This window comes from Elephantulus edwardii, unplaced genomic scaffold (assembly GCF_000299155.1).
Source record: "Elephantulus edwardii isolate Elephantulus edwardi_28Jun2011 unplaced genomic scaffold, EleEdw1.0 scaffold00035, whole genome shotgun sequence".
Taxonomy (NCBI): Eukaryota; Metazoa; Chordata; class Mammalia; order Macroscelidea; family Macroscelididae; genus Elephantulus; species Elephantulus edwardii.
Window position 1 is genome coordinate 8,804,485 of NW_006399785.1, and position 15,830 is coordinate 8,820,314.

The following is a 15,830-nucleotide window of genomic DNA, read 5'->3' on the forward strand; positions in this document are numbered from 1 at the left end:
TTCATCTTTTAATTTCCTGACTGCTGGTACCAAGAGTGTTGATTGTGGAACCAAGCAAACTAAAGCTGTTAACAATCTCAGTCTCTTCACCATCTACCATAATGCTGCCAGTCGTCCCAGTGGTGAGAATCTTTGTTTTCTTGAGTCCATACTGAAGGCTACAGTCCTTGACCTTCTGCAGCAAGCACTTCAGGTCCTCGTCAGTTTCAGGAAGCAGGTTTGGGTCATCTGCATAATGCAGATTATTGATGAGTCAGTCTACCTCCAATCCTGATGCCACACTTCTCCTCATAGAGTCCAGCCTCCTGGATAATCTGTTCTGTATATAGATTGAAAAGGTATGGAGTTAGGACCCATCTTTGACACACACCCTTCCCAATTTTGAATGATGCAGTGTTTCCTTGCTCTGTTCTGACGACTGCCTCCTGGTTCAAGTATAGGATTCGCATAAGCACAATCAAGTGTTCTAGGATTCCCATTCTTCTCAGTCAGCCATAGCTTGTTATGTTGTTTCTCATGGCCCTAAGAATTTGCACTCCTAACTAACAAGCCACACTTCTTTGGTGTTTCACATCGACCACTCACTCTGTGGAAGAAAGATGAAAAATTTCCTCCCATATAATTTACCAACACAGAAATCCTGTTCAGCAGGGTCAGATGTGAGTCAGTTCCAACTCAATATTGTTCTTGTATGACTCACAGCGACCCTATGAACAAAAGATCTGAACCTTGTTCTATAACTATCATCATTTCTCTTGTGTTGATAGGGTTTTCAAAGGCCTGTTATTTAAGAAGTGGATGCCAATCCTGCTTCCAAGTCTGTCATAATCTGGGAGCTCTACCAAGCCCTGTCCACCATGGGTAACCCTTATGGCATTTGACACACCAATGGCACAGCTTTCAGTATCACAGTAGACCCTAGTTATCTCAGTACAGCAAACTGACAGAGAAATGCTGTACTACTTAGAACAATGTTCTCCCCAAACACAATTAACCTCAACTCACAAATGACAATGTGTTCTATATTTAACTGCCTAATAGATCTTTTACATTTTTTGTGTCATTTTGTTTTAAAGTATCACTTAATTGGTGTATTCTTCAATAATGATGTTGCTACTATTTTAATCCAGTATCTGCCTTTTAATTGTAATTTTCACCTATTTGTATTTAATGTAATTGCCGCTATATTAATTTTTCTACTTCCTATCTTCTTTCACACCTGTAGAATAGGGTCATATGTCCACAACCTCTGCCATTCCAGCAGAAGTCCTAACATCTATCAATTTGCAGCCAAGCCAGACCCTCTAAAACTGATCCCAACAAGCACATCTGAAGGTAAAGATCCCTTTATTGCTATATATTTGGAGCTTGAGACATAAGGGGTCAGCCTTTGCAGAAGAACTTGTCTAGGTAACAGCTGTATACTCAAAAATAAGCTGACCCGTCTGTGTACCAACAAAGTATTGAAATGACCCTCTTCCTCCCACTTATGTGACTCTGAGAGCCAGTCTCATTAAGAAAGTAGGCCTCCATCTCTGCAGCAGAGTTGGAAAAGTCTACAGTGACGTTACCCAGTGCTTTGAGGCTTTAATATCATGTCTCTAGACTTAGAACTCACAGGTTAAGACTACCTTTCTAGATTGTCCAACAGCTAACTCACCAGTAAGGCATTTGAGCATTTGGGCCACTTGCAAGAAACAGCAGACCCACACCAAATGCCCTTAACCACTCATCCTGGCATCTCCTGCACAAAAGTTGCTTAACCATACTGTCAATGTCATAAACCAAACTGAAAATTGTTGAATGGAAAGTTAATTTTTGGTATAAACTTCTGCATGAATCACAATTAAAAGTTACTTTAAAAAAAGTTGCTGAACCAGTGGACAACGAAGCAGACCATCAAGCTTCTATTTTTTTAAATACTAATTTATTTACAAAATTCGAATACATTGATTTTGAGAACAGATTCTTCCAATTTCCCTCACCTCCCCCCACCATCAAACTGTACAACTGCATAATTAATCCTCTCGTCCCCCTGCACATCCTCATCTCTCTGCTTCCAGCCTCCCGCAGTCCCTTTGGATCCTTTACTTGTTCTACAATAATGGTTTTATACAATACTTGTTCTTGTGGGACTGAGTTCACTCAACATAATGCTCTCCAGTCCTTCCCAAGTTAGGTAATAATTTACAAAATCATTTTTCCTGCATTCTGCATAGCTTCTTTTATTCACCCCTGAGAGATAATACTGCTGCCGTCACAACAGTGCACGAAGTCTCTCTTCAAAATCTATAGCTACCCATTAGCACGAAGACCATCTGCTGGCATACATGATGACCCCATTTCTTCTTGGGTCGCCCAGGATTTAAAGAAAATGCTCTGTGACATGTGCCATGGTAAGTGACTCACATATTTACTCTGACCTGACAACTGAAATGCCTTCTTTGTAAGTGAAGACCACCACCTTACAGAACTGTATGATGGTGCAGGCCACAGTGGGCTCTAATGTGTCAGGAAGTGTGAGGATGGCACAGGATAGGACAGGGTTCAGATCCGTTGTTCAGAAGGTCGATATGAGTCGTATTTGATTCAAAGGAACCTAACAACAACAACAAATGAGAGTTCTGAGGAAGAGTGGGATTAATTAAATTCTATAATACAGTGTACCACTCCAAAATTGGAACAGGTAGTGAGATCACAAATTCTATAAATGTATATCTTTAAGGAGAAATAATAATGTTTACAGACTACTGAAAATTTCTACTAAGCTTTATTTGTCCTGTTTTAAGGAGAAAGGAGGGAATTGTACAAACTAGAAAAACTACTTACTCATAAAAACTTACTATCATACGGTTGGTGTAACTAACTATATCAGAAACTCTTCCTATGTGGATGTTCTGAGAAATTAATTTTAAAATAAGAAATGTTCTCTTTTTTGGGGGGTAACAAGAGAGAGGTGCCTGAAAAGAAAATATGTTGATATTTATGCAACTGTATTACATTCTGTTCGCAATATGTGTGTGAACAAAACTGCCTCGCTCATAAATACCTTTCACACTCTGAAAAGAAGCCTTTCCCCCAGCTTTGCAGTTGAATAAAACAGCTTTCTACATGCTGAGCAGAGTGTAATGATTTGTCCTTCAATAAAGTATATCCTCCTTTGCTTAAGACTTAATTCAGTATTCATTAAATGTTGAATGGAGTTAATAGGCATAGTATCTGCATATGTATATAATCTTTTATAAGTGGGGAACGTGGCATCTTCAGAGAGGAAGCTCAGCACATTTGAAGAAGAGCTTATCAAAAAACCAGGACCTAAATCTGAACCTTTTTGCATATTACAAATAATCCTGAGTAGCACACAATGGTAAACATCTGAATAAATCCTTGACTTAATACCTATACCATGAGCATGTAGCTTGGGAGTAAGTTTACCATTTTCACTCTCCCTATATGGACTCCAGAGTACTGAGAAGCAGCGATGTCATACTAGAGACTAAGGTGCTCATGATCTAGGCCATAGTCTTTGCAATTATTTGCTACGCATCAGAGAGCTGGACTTGATTGTTGCATCAATTGATGCCTTTGAGTTTTGCTGGAGAAGAGTCTTGAACATACTATGAACCATCAAGAAAACAAATAGGTCTGTCTTGGAGAGACAGAAAACCAAGTTTCTCCTCACAAGAATTTAAAGCTCTGTCTCACACACTTTGGGCAGTGGCCAGGAGGAACCTATCTGTGAAGAAGAACATCATTTTTGGAACGGTGGAGGGACAATGCAGGAGAGGAAGACCCTGGATGAGATGGATTGATACAGTAACTACGGCAAATGGTAGTAGGTAGGTATGTTGGAATTAGTGAGACTGGCTCAGGACAGGGCAGCTTTCAGAGCTATTATGGATAGGGTCACTATGAGTCTCAGGCAACTTGATGGCACATAAAAACAACAATGTGGACTTCTGCTTAAATGCAATCTCTGTAATTAGGAAAAACAGTAATAAATGTGTCTTCAATTTATAGACATTTTAATCAAAGGAATAAACAGGAATTCTAAACCACTGGGTATTAAGAACTTACAGAGCATTACTGTTCCCTCATTGCAGTTAACAACCTCTTGTTGGAGAAGGACAGATATTTGCAGCCTAAAACCATCTGCTGTCTGGTCAGCTCCGAGTCAATGAGACCCACGTGTGACAGAGTAGACTAACACTTCATATGTTTTCAGGGACTGACTTTTACAAAGTTGCCAGGCCTTCTGGATGGACTTAAACTTCCAACCTTCGGGTTAGCAACCAAGCATATTAGCTATTTGGACCACTTGTTGATTCTACCTGATGCCTAGAAGGCCATATTATGCCTTTTATCTGCCTCCCAAGAAAATGTGTTATTGATACATGGCAGAAGATAGATGCCTGGTCCCCCTACGGATCTTCCTCCTTTACACCTGTCCATCTACAGCATTTATAATGAGAAAAAAGTTCTGATATCAGAGCAGATTGTCACTTACTTTTTTAATACACAGGCATATCAATTCTCTTATGCCTGATTCAGGTTATGGCCTTCGCAATTACTTACTACGCATCAGAAAGCTGGACAGTGACTAGGGATGATAGAAGGAGAATTGATGTCTTTGAGCTCTGGTGCTGGAGAAGTGTATTGAATATACGATGGACTGCTAGGAGAACAAACAGGTTCATCCTGAAGAGGGTTAAACCAGGCTGCTCCTTGGAGGCAAGGATTCTGAAGCTTCATCTGACATACTTTGGACATTTTGCAAGGAGGGACCAGTCCTTGGAGAGGGACATTATGCTTGGGAGGGTGGAGGAACAGTGCAGGAGAGGAAGACCTTCAATGAGATGGATTGACTCTTGTCTGGGGTAATGGAGGTTGGTGTATCAGAGACAATAATGTTGGCTCAGGGTAGAGCAGGGTTCAGAACTGTTGTACTGGCTATGAGTTGCAAGTGATTTGATGCCACATAACATCAACAGTAAACCACAAATACATGGTTGTCTCCTTCTATTTTGAGGAAGCATTGATGACTTAGTGGTGAGGAGTTGTGCTATCAACCCAAAGGCCACCAGGTGCTTCTCAGGAGAAAGGTGAGCAGTCTCCTCCCATGTGATTTATTGCCTTTGAAAACCTGCTGAATGAGTTGGTTCCAACTCTATGGTGCTTAATAATAGCTTCTGTCTCTGGCATTAGAGAGCTCAGTGGCTTTTAGAGTGGTGGCCTATTAGTCTTGTTAGTAACAGGAAGCTTTGGTGGCCCAGTGGGTAGGGAATTACAGCCTCTGAAAACCCACTGGAGACTCAGCTGTTGATCGGTTCCATTGCAGTGGCAATGAGTTGAGGATGGGGTTTTGGTTGGTATTTTTTCTAGCAAGAAACTTAGTTGCTTGTGCAATGGAGTGACTAGGCCAGATACTGGGAATACAAAATTAAAATAGTACACAGATGAAGGAGTTTTAAAATTGATTAAACAAAAATACACATTACTCCAGAACTTGGAGCCCTGATCCCATTTCTGCACTCCAGGATGGCACTAAGGAGTTCTGGTGACACAGCCCAATCAGCGGCGACACACCCAACCTAAAAGCAGCATCTCCAGTAATTTGACTCCACCAGCCTCTCAGAGGGAGAGGGTTGTGCCATCTCCTAAATGTAATTGACAGCGTGGAAAAACTAACCGAGGGTACGCTACGAGGGTTTTATGAGGGTCACATATGCCATGAAGTCAACTACAACTCCTAGCAACCCTATGAGCAACAGATTGGAACCTTGCCCACCAACACCACCTTCATGACCTCTGACATACTGTCAGAAGAGCTCATTAAGTACATTTAAATCCTAATCTTTGTAGTTGTCCTTCAGATATTTGAAAACTGCTTACAGTGAAGGGTCATATAAAATAATTGACGAAGCAAGGAAAGTAGAGTGCAGCTTCATGTTGAGGGCTGTTTTTGTTGTTGTTGTTGTTATGTGCCGTCGAGTCGCTGGCGACTCATAGTGACCCTATGTACAACACCCCTAAACTCTGCTCTGTCCTGTGCCAATCACACTGTCTCTGACACTCCCATCCCGATTACCCCAGTCACTGAATCAATCCACCTCGTAGAGGGCCTTCCCCTCCTGCATTGTCTCTCCATCCTCCCAAACATGATGTCCTTCCCTCCTTACAACATATCCAAAGTATGTCAGACGAAGCCTCAGAATCCTTGCCTCTAAGTAGCAGCCTAGTTTAACCCTCTCCAGGGAGGTTGAGGACACATTCCAATAATTAAGACCCACAAAGCAGTCGTCCAAAAAGAGCCATTGAATCAACTCTGACTCATAGTGACCTTTCATATGCTTTCCAAGGCTGTAAGTCTGTGCAAAGGGACTGCCTATCTTTCTTCTCCAGAGCAGCTAGTGAGTTCTCATCACTGGCCTTTTCGCTAGCACATAACTGTGCCCCACTGTGCCAACAGGACTCCTTAGCCATCCAAGGGGACCTTAATATACAGGTTTATTTTATATGAAAGTCCACAAGGCAGTGACATACACAAGGTTGAAGGTCAGATGTATCCCAGAAAGTCTGGATAAACATTTAAGACATCATGGCACTGTCTTGTACAAGATCTTGGCATGAATCCGCCAACAAGCAATAATTGGAAATTATTCGCACAATCATGTTGATAATATTACTAGTCTTGCATAGGGTCACTATGAGTCGCAAACGACTTGACGGCACATAACAACAAACAACAACAAACTTAGAAGATTATATTGTGCAAAATTATTTGTTATATATTTATTTCAATTTTTCCCTCTTTTAACAACTGCGATCTAGAAGGAAGAGAAAAGAGCAAAGAATGGCCAAAATTATTGGGGCAGCTATTGCTGTTGAACTGAGGATAACTGAGGGAGACACACTTGATTTGTTAGGAGTGGTCGATCCTTGGGAAGGGACAGCATCCTGGGAAAAGCAGAGGCCAGTGAATGAAAGGAAGACCCTGAATGAAATGCATTGACACAGTGACTGCCACAATGGACTTGTTTATACTGGAAATCGTGGAAATGGCACAAGATAGGGCAGTTTCCATCTTGTTCATTTCATCACTACGAGTTATGGTCGCCTCGATGGCTTCTAACAACAAAACGAACAGAAACCAACCACCCAGTATTTCTTCTGTGTCAGTTTGCTGTTCTCAGAAGGAAAATCTCTATGATTGTGTCTTTGCCAATTTTAAGCAAAGTTTAGTTAGTTTTAGTCTGAAAATTGTGTGAAGTTGGCCCAGTCTTTCCTTTTAATTGATGGTAGCAAAAGTTGTATAAGTTTTAGAAGTGATACCAAGAAAATAGGATACGGACGCCGCGATGACCTCATCCATGTCAATTACTCAGTTACCTCTGAGAACTGAGCCTCTAAAATGTCTCTAAAGTGTAGCAGGCCTACAGGACCAGGACTGCTTGTCCTAAAAGTGTTTGAACAGCCAGGTTTGACGAGGAGGACTTTGTAGGAAAGTAGGTTTGAAATAATCAGCTCACGAGACGCTTGAGAGCATCAGGGCCGGTGATGAACTGAGGAGTGTGAGAGATACATGCTGTGGCAACACGAGGACTGTAAAGGAGTTGTTTGTGCAGCATCATGTAGAAAGATTTCATACAGAAGAATCACTTGGGGATCTTGTTAAAATGGAGACCCTGAAACTTCGTGACAGTTTAACGCTGGTTCATAAAGCAGTAAACTGAATACAATTTGACAAATATATTTGGGGAGAGAGATGACCCTACCGCATGAGATGAAAATTTCTAGAATCATGCTGGAAGTTGTGTCTATTCGCTGCAGCAGGACATAACCAGCAAATTCTAGAACCATGCTCAGAATCCCTGCCACCCTAACAAGACTAAAAGTGACTTCCTAATTATTGTTGTTGTTAGGTGCCATCAAGTCAAGTAGACTCATAGCGACCCTATGAACAAAAGATCTGAACCTGTTCTATCCTGCACCGTCCTCACACTTCCTGATGACACACAAGAGCCCCTTGCAGAAATCATCATGTCAATTGACCTGGTTGAGGGCCTTCCTCTCCTTTGCCAGCCCTTCACCCTTCCCAGCATCATATCCTTCTCCAAGGAATAGCCCATCCTAGCAACATGCCCAAAGTATGTGAGGCCAAGCCTCATCATTCTTGCCTCCAAAAAGCACTCCGGTTGCACCCTATCCAAGACTTATCTGAGACATATCAGTTTGTTCTCTTAACTGTTCATGGAATGTTCAGTGCTCTTCTCCAACACCAGAGCTCAAAGGTGTCAGTTCTTTCTCTGTCATCCTTATTCATTTTCCAACTCTCAGGTGCGTAGCAAGTAATCAGAAAAACTATGGCCTGAGTCAGATACACCTTAGATATCAAACTGACCTTACTACTCCTCAATAATTTGGAGAGGTCCCTAACTGCAGATTTTCCCAGTGCAATGCAACCCCTCATTTCCTGACTGCTAGCACCAAGGGTGTTAATTGTGGATCCAAGCAAGATGAAGTTGTTAATAGTTTCCATCTTCTCTCCATCCAACATGATGCTGCATATTGGTCCAGTGGTAAGAATCTTTTTTTCCTGACATGGAGATGCAATCCTTATTGAAGGCTGCATTCCTTGATCTTCTGCAACAAGCGCTTCAAGTCCTCCTCACTTTCAGCAAGTAAGGTTGTGTCATCTACATAGTGCATAAGGTTACCAGTTAAAATTGTCGAGTAGTGGAGGAGGAATTACAATCACAGATGTGAGTTCTTATAGGAGACAGATTACATTTGCCTGAAATAATTACATAACCATTACAACATCTCCAGACACAATTTCAAAATTCAGCCTCAGTACGCAACAGGAAATTTTAGGATTATTGGTTATATTTTAGGCAATTCATTGCTGACAGTACTTTACCATGAAGTATTGTTATCAAGTCTGACATACTTTGGACATGTTGCAAGGAGAGACAGGTCTTTGGAGAGGGACATCATGCTGGGTAGATTAGAGGGACAGCGCAGGAGGGGAAGACCCTCTATGAGGTGGATTGATTCAGTGACTGGGGTAATTGGGATGGGTGTGTCAGAGGCAATGCAATTGGCACAGGATAGAGCAGGGTTTAGGGCTGTTGTACATAGGGTCGCTATGAGTCGCAAACGACTCGACAGCACATAACAACAACAACAACATTGTTATCAATAATTGATAACACAGTGCTGAGAATCATTCATTGTAGAAAAAAAGGCTAAAATTTGGAACACTTACCTTTGCCATCCAGAGCCCTTTAAAATCACAAGGCATATGGAACATGGAGATGAGAACAAAATTTAAAACAAGAGGTTTTGTTGAACATTACTTTTTCTCCTTTCTTTGTAACCAGGAGAGTTATCCTTTTTTGCAAAATATGGAAGGTTTACCCTCTGGAGACACTGAGCCTGATAGATGTAGGACTGATGTTCAGGGAAGGAGAGTGGAGGTAATAAGGTGCTGCAAGCAGGAGGAGAAGGTCAGTATTCTGGATGCTGGGGGCCTTCAGTTCCTTTCCTCCAGCTACAGAACCTGGCACCCAGTCTTCTCCCAAGCGCTGTCCACACCACATGCCATGGGGCTCCCTTCACTACCTACAAAGCTTAACAATGGGAGAACAGATTGCTGCTTGGCCATGTGTTACAGTGAAGCCCAGAGTTCACAGCCCGGGTTGCCATTTGGGCATAGCTTCCAGTCACTCAAAATCATTTTAAACTCCTAGCCAAGGGGTAACTAGACATTTTCAAAGGCTTCCACGTGAAAGAGGAAACCCAAAAGGAACCTGAGGAAAATGGAAATAATGCAGGGACAATTATTTCCTCTCTACCCAACCATTAAAGAAGTAAGACTATGAAAAAACATGTGACATCAAGAATAGAAGGAGATTGAAAGAGTAGTGGAATGCTCCCAGATGGCCACTTTTGGGTATTAAGAGCCAATGAGAATGCATGATTATGGTGAAATTTGGAATGATGGAGCTCATGGAATTTGAACCCTGGTTCTTAAATTTGGTAGGGCCCTCAGGCCTGTTTTTAATTGTTTTTGGTCAAACATTCTTCTAGGTCATATAGCCCTGGTCTTTCCACTTGCTGTACAGAGGTAACTCGTGGTTGCTGTAGAGCTGAACACTGTGACACTGATGTGTCAAATGTGATAATTATTACCCATAGTGGACAGTGTTTGGTGGAGCTTCCCAATTAAAACAAGCTTGGAAGCAGGAGTGGCATCCACTTCTGAAATAGTTTGCCTCCAGAACTTGGAGAAACAATGAAAGCTATACAAGTGTTCAGGTCTTTCGTTCACAGGGTTGCTATGAGTCATCTATGACTCAACAGCACTTAACAACAAAAACCCAATTCCAACAACATTTAAAAAATCCTCTTTGCTGCTGAGTCTATTCCACCTCCAAGTGACTCTCAATCTGCTTTCTGAGTCTGTAAGTCTCAATGTTTAGAGGACCAGGAAACAGTCCTCAGAACAAAGCAAAGAAATACCACCTCTTCCATGGGAGAAAGATGATTAATCTCCCCCTACACAATTTAATGGCTCTGAAAAACCCTGGACGGTCAACTATGGCTCAGTTCCAACTTGATAGTACACAACATCATTAACGACAACAAATGAATGGATAGAGAAGCTCCGGTATATACATATATTCACACAATGGAATACTATACAGCATTGAAAAAGAAGGAACTAATGAACTATTATGCAAAATTGATGACACTGGAAAACTTTATGCTGAGTGAAATATCTCAGTCACAAAAGGACAAATATTGCATAGGGCCACTGTTGTAAAACGGGACTGACATCAAGGTTAAAGGAAGACAGAGAAAGAGGGGAGGAATGATGTATACTGCATGAAACACATGAGGGAGAGAACTGTTTAAAAGGGATATATGAGGCCAAGGATGTAGAGTTGGCGGTTCCTTGTGGTGCATGTGAGGCGGAGTTGGGTAGGGTAGAGAGTAGGGGTGGTAGTCGGGGGTGATGGGAGAAGAAGGAGGCGGCGAGTCACTTATAAATGGTGCCGGACAGGACCCGAAGCCTAAATTCCAAGGGGATGAGCGAGTGCTGTGCTTTCAAGGGCCTCTTCTTTATGAAGCCAAGTGTGTAAAGTTGCCATAAAGGACAAACAAGTGAAATACTTTATACATTACAGTGGTTGGAAAAAAAAACTGGGATGGATGGGTTCCAGAAAGCAGAGTGCTCAAATACGTGGACACCAATCTGCAGAAACAGAGAGAACTTAAAATAGCCAATCAGAAGCAATATGCAGAGGGGAAAATGAGAGGAGTTGTCACAGGAAAGAAGACATCTGGTCTGCAACAGAAAAATGTTGAAGTGAAAACACAAAAGAACAAACAACAAACACCAGGAAATGCAGATGGTGGCAGTACCTGGGAGACACCTCAGCCGTCTGGGAAGAAAAGGGCTTGTGTAAATCCTACTGTTGAAAAGGAGGAAACATTCATGGACAGAGTTGAAGTTAAAGTGAAGATTCCAGAAGAGCTAAAACTACGGTTTGTTGATGATTGGGACTTAATGACTAGGCAAAACCAGCTGTTTTATCTTCCTGCCAAGAAGAATGTGGATTCTATTCTCGAAGATTATGCAAACGGGTAAACACAGATAGCAAGGAATATACTGTCAAACAAGTTATAGCTGGGATAAAAGAATACTTCACTGGAATGTTGGGCCCTCAACTTCTCTACAAATTTGAGAGACCTCAGTATGCAGAAATCCTTGCACATCACCCTGATGCACCCATGTCCCAGGTGTATGGAGCACCACATCTACTGAGATTGTGTGAATTGGAGCAGTGTTGGCCTCTGCACCTCTGGATGAGAAGAGCCTTGCTTTATTACTGAACTGTCTTCATGATTTCCTAAAGTACCTGGCAAAGAATTCTGCTGCTTTATTTAGTGCCAGTGATTATGAAGGGGCTCCCCCCGCCCCAAGTACCATCGGAAAGCTGTGTGAGACTGCTAACACTCGCTTATATATTTGGAACTCTGTAAGCACATTTTTGTTCTTAGTCCTTCTCTTGTACAAATGATGTACTTTGAAAATGTTAGCATATAACAATATTGATGTATGTTTGTTTTCTGTTTGATTTTAAACAGAGAAAATAAAAGGGGTTGGTATTTAAAAAAAAAAGGACATATGCATGGGTATTCTTTTCATTACAGAATTCCAGAGTGAAGGCTGCATAGTGGAGTGGACTTGGGGGGAGAGATTGCATAACAGTGAAAGAGTTTTTCTTTTCAAGGAAAAGAGTGACTTGGGGGTGGGGCAGGGAGAAAAGTGCAACAATGAATGACTGGAAACCCTAAGTCTCTGTAAACTTTCATTTAAATTAATAATAAAAAAAAGAAGTGGAAGTGTTGAGTCTGCTAGCACAAGAATCAGGATTGAATATGCACAGAGATGGTGTGTTCAGCTGTAATTTACTTTGAACAGTCCACAACTGTCTCCCTCACTGATTTGCACCAGAGTTTAAAAACACTAGCACTGTAATTGATCCGTGGGCGTTAAAAATGGTTAAGAGCTTGACTACTACCTGAAAAGTTAGTGATTCAAATTTACCTACAGGTACGTTTAAGAAAAAAGAACAGCACACACCTAAGTAAAAAAAAAATGTTTTAAAGAAATCACCTAAGGCGGCACCTACATTATCAGTATGAGAAAGGTGAATTATTCAGTACCTGTTGGGACAACTGTGTAGCCTTCTGGAGAAGCATAAATCACAATTCCAGCTTCACTCTATATATCAAAAATTTCCAGCTAGATCAAAGATGTAACCATTTGAAAAACGAAGCCATAAAAGCAGTTCAAGAAACTGTAAAGTGGATTTTTAGAATTGTGTTGAGGAATGCCTTTCTAAGCATAAAAAAGCATTAAAAAATGTGTAAAGGACAAAATCACCAGATTTGTTGTGTTAAGTGCCATCAAGTCATCTGTGACTCATAGCAGTCTGATGTATGACAGCATGAAACCTCGCCCTGTCCTGCACCTTCTGTGGGCTCTCGGTGTCAATCTGCGCACCTTCTGCAGGCTCTGAGGGTCGTCCTCTTTGTCATTCACCCTCCTCTACTTTCTCCCTTCTCCAGGGACTGTTCTTTTTGAGATAGAGATAGCTATAGATATAGATAAATGTATAGATATAGAGATAGGTAGAGATAGCTAGAGATAGATATATATAGAGAGATATATCTATATATATAGACATATATAGATATCTTAGAAATAGGTATCTCTTAGAAATATATATCTCTGAGAAATAGATATATAACTTAGAAATATATATCTTAGAAACATATATTATATAACTTAGATATAGCACAGGACAGAGCGGAGTTTAGGGCTGTTGTACATAGGGTCGCTATGAGTCGCAGGCCACTCGACGGCACATAACAACAACAACAATAGATATAACTTAGAAATATATATTATATAACTTAGAAATATATATATATAACCTAGAAATATATATGTAACTTAGATATATATGTTGTTGTTGTTGTTGTTGTTGTTGTTATGTGCCGTCGAGTTGCTTGCGACTCATAGTGACCCTATGTACAACAGCCCTAAACTCTGCTCTGTCCTGTGCCAATCACACCATCTCCGATACACTCATCCCAATTCCCAATTACCCCAGTCACTGAATCAATCCACCTCATAGAGGGCATCCCCCTCCTGCGCTGCCCCTCCACCTTATACCTTACCAAGCATGATGTCCCTCTGGCATCAGAATTGGAGGAAGACTCCTCAACAACCTGCAGATGTACAACCTTGCTTGCTGAAACTGAGGAAGACCTGAAGCATTTGCTGCAGAAGGTCAAGGGCTATAGTCTTCACTATGGATTGAAGCTTAACATCAAGAAGACAAAGGTTCTCACTACTGGGCCAAATGGCAACACCATGATAAATGGAGAAAGAGATTGAGGTTAACAATTTCAACTTGTTCAGCTCCACAGTCAACACTCCCGACCAGTCAGGAAATAAAAAAATGAATAGTACTGGGGGAGTCTGCTGTCGTGGACCTCTCCAGAGTGCTGAAGAGTAATGATATCGGTCTGGAAACAAAGGTGCACGTGATCCGAGTCATGGTCGTTCCAATTACATGCCATGCATCAGAGAGCTGGACAATGACTAAGGATGACAGAAGAATTAATGTCTTCGAGTTGTGGTGCTGGAAAAGAGGGTTGAACATACCATGACCACAAAGAAAAAAAATTGGTTTGTCTTGTAGAGGATGAATCCAGGTTTCTCCTTGGAGGCAAGTGTTTTGAAGCTCCGTCTCACATAGTTTGGACCCACTGCCAGGAGAAACTGGTCCTTGGAGAAGGACGTCATGCTTGGAAAGGTGGAGGGACAGCAAAGGACAGGAAGATCCCAGATTAGATGGATTGACACGATAACTGAGGCGATGGGAGTAGATGTGTCAGAGTTAGAGAGACTGGTTCAGAATAGGGCAGGGTTCAGAGCTGTTGTTCATAAGGTCGCTATGAGTTGTACCTTGACTGACATCACATAACAACAACTACATCCCAATACTTAATTCACTGTGCAAACATGGAAAATATTTGAATATTAAAACTATGAGAAATATGCCTTTTCTTGCCCTGCTGTTAAGAGAAGGAGGCATGGTGATTCTATTGCATTTCCCTCCAGTAAGCCCCTGATACTAACCAAAGAATGTTCAGCTTGAGGCATTTCATAGAAGAAAAGACCTGGATTTGTGCTTTCATAAAGTTATACTCCATCATACAGCATCGCGGTGAATCAGAATTGATGGCATACAACAATCACTAATGAGAGTGTAAGTGGAAATAACTTCCGGAGAACTGTGTGGTAAAAACCCTCCACCGTTTAGAAATTGTACACACTGTGCATGAGGTTTAATTTAGAATTTATGACCGTGAGGATGCTTGCACATCTATGCAAAAAGCCATATACCATGATGCCATGGAGGAAAGTACCTAAGGCAGTGACAGCTACGCTATCAGGCATGTTATCCCGGATGCCTCAGGAAAGATAAGGGGAAATATACTTAGAAGAGGGGCCAAGGGAGGTGTGAGGACCACGTTAGCCGAATCTTTGCATTCTGAAATGCTAATGGGTATCACTTCTGCTGCATCAACCTTTCCCCTCTGATATGCAATTAGGAGGGCCACAGTGGAGCCTGTACAGGGCTCAGCAGGTGGTGAATGCTTAGAACCAATACATCTGTTTTTGGAAATAAAACAAGCAAACTCACTGCCGTCAAGTGAATTCCAACTCATGACAACCATCTATTGGGTTTCTGATGCTGTATATCTTTACAGGAAGAGATTCCCCACCTTTCTCCTGAGGGGGTGCTGGTAGATTTGAACCCCTCACCGTCCAGCCAGTATCCCAACATTTTATACACTACACCAGCTTTCAGAAACACACAGGGTTAAGTATAACTCACTAAGCCCTCCTCAAAGTCATGATTTCTGTATGCTTGGAGGACAGAATGGTATGGCCAATGAAAGGGCATTTTAGGAATGGCATAGCTATCCGCCTGCAGGTGGCATCATCTCCTTACAATTTGCCTTTTCCCTTTTAAATAGATTAGGTATTATTGTCATGACAGGAGTCCAGAACGAAGGCTGCATAGTGGACTGGACCTAGGGGGAGAGATTGTAAAACAATGAAAGAATTTTTCTTTTACTTTTCAAAGAGAAGAGTGTACTGGGGGGGGGTGGGCAGGGAGAAAAGTACAACAATGAATGGATGGAAATCCAAAGTCTCTATAAATTTTCATTAAAAT

General features: G+C 41.5%; 1 pseudogene; it reads left to right on the forward strand.

The window, feature by feature from the left end:
- Positions 1-11,020: 11,020 nt before the first annotated feature.
- LOC102856140 lies at positions 11,021-12,013 on the forward strand (annotated as a pseudogene).
- The last annotated feature ends 3,817 nt before the right edge of the window (positions 12,014-15,830 follow it).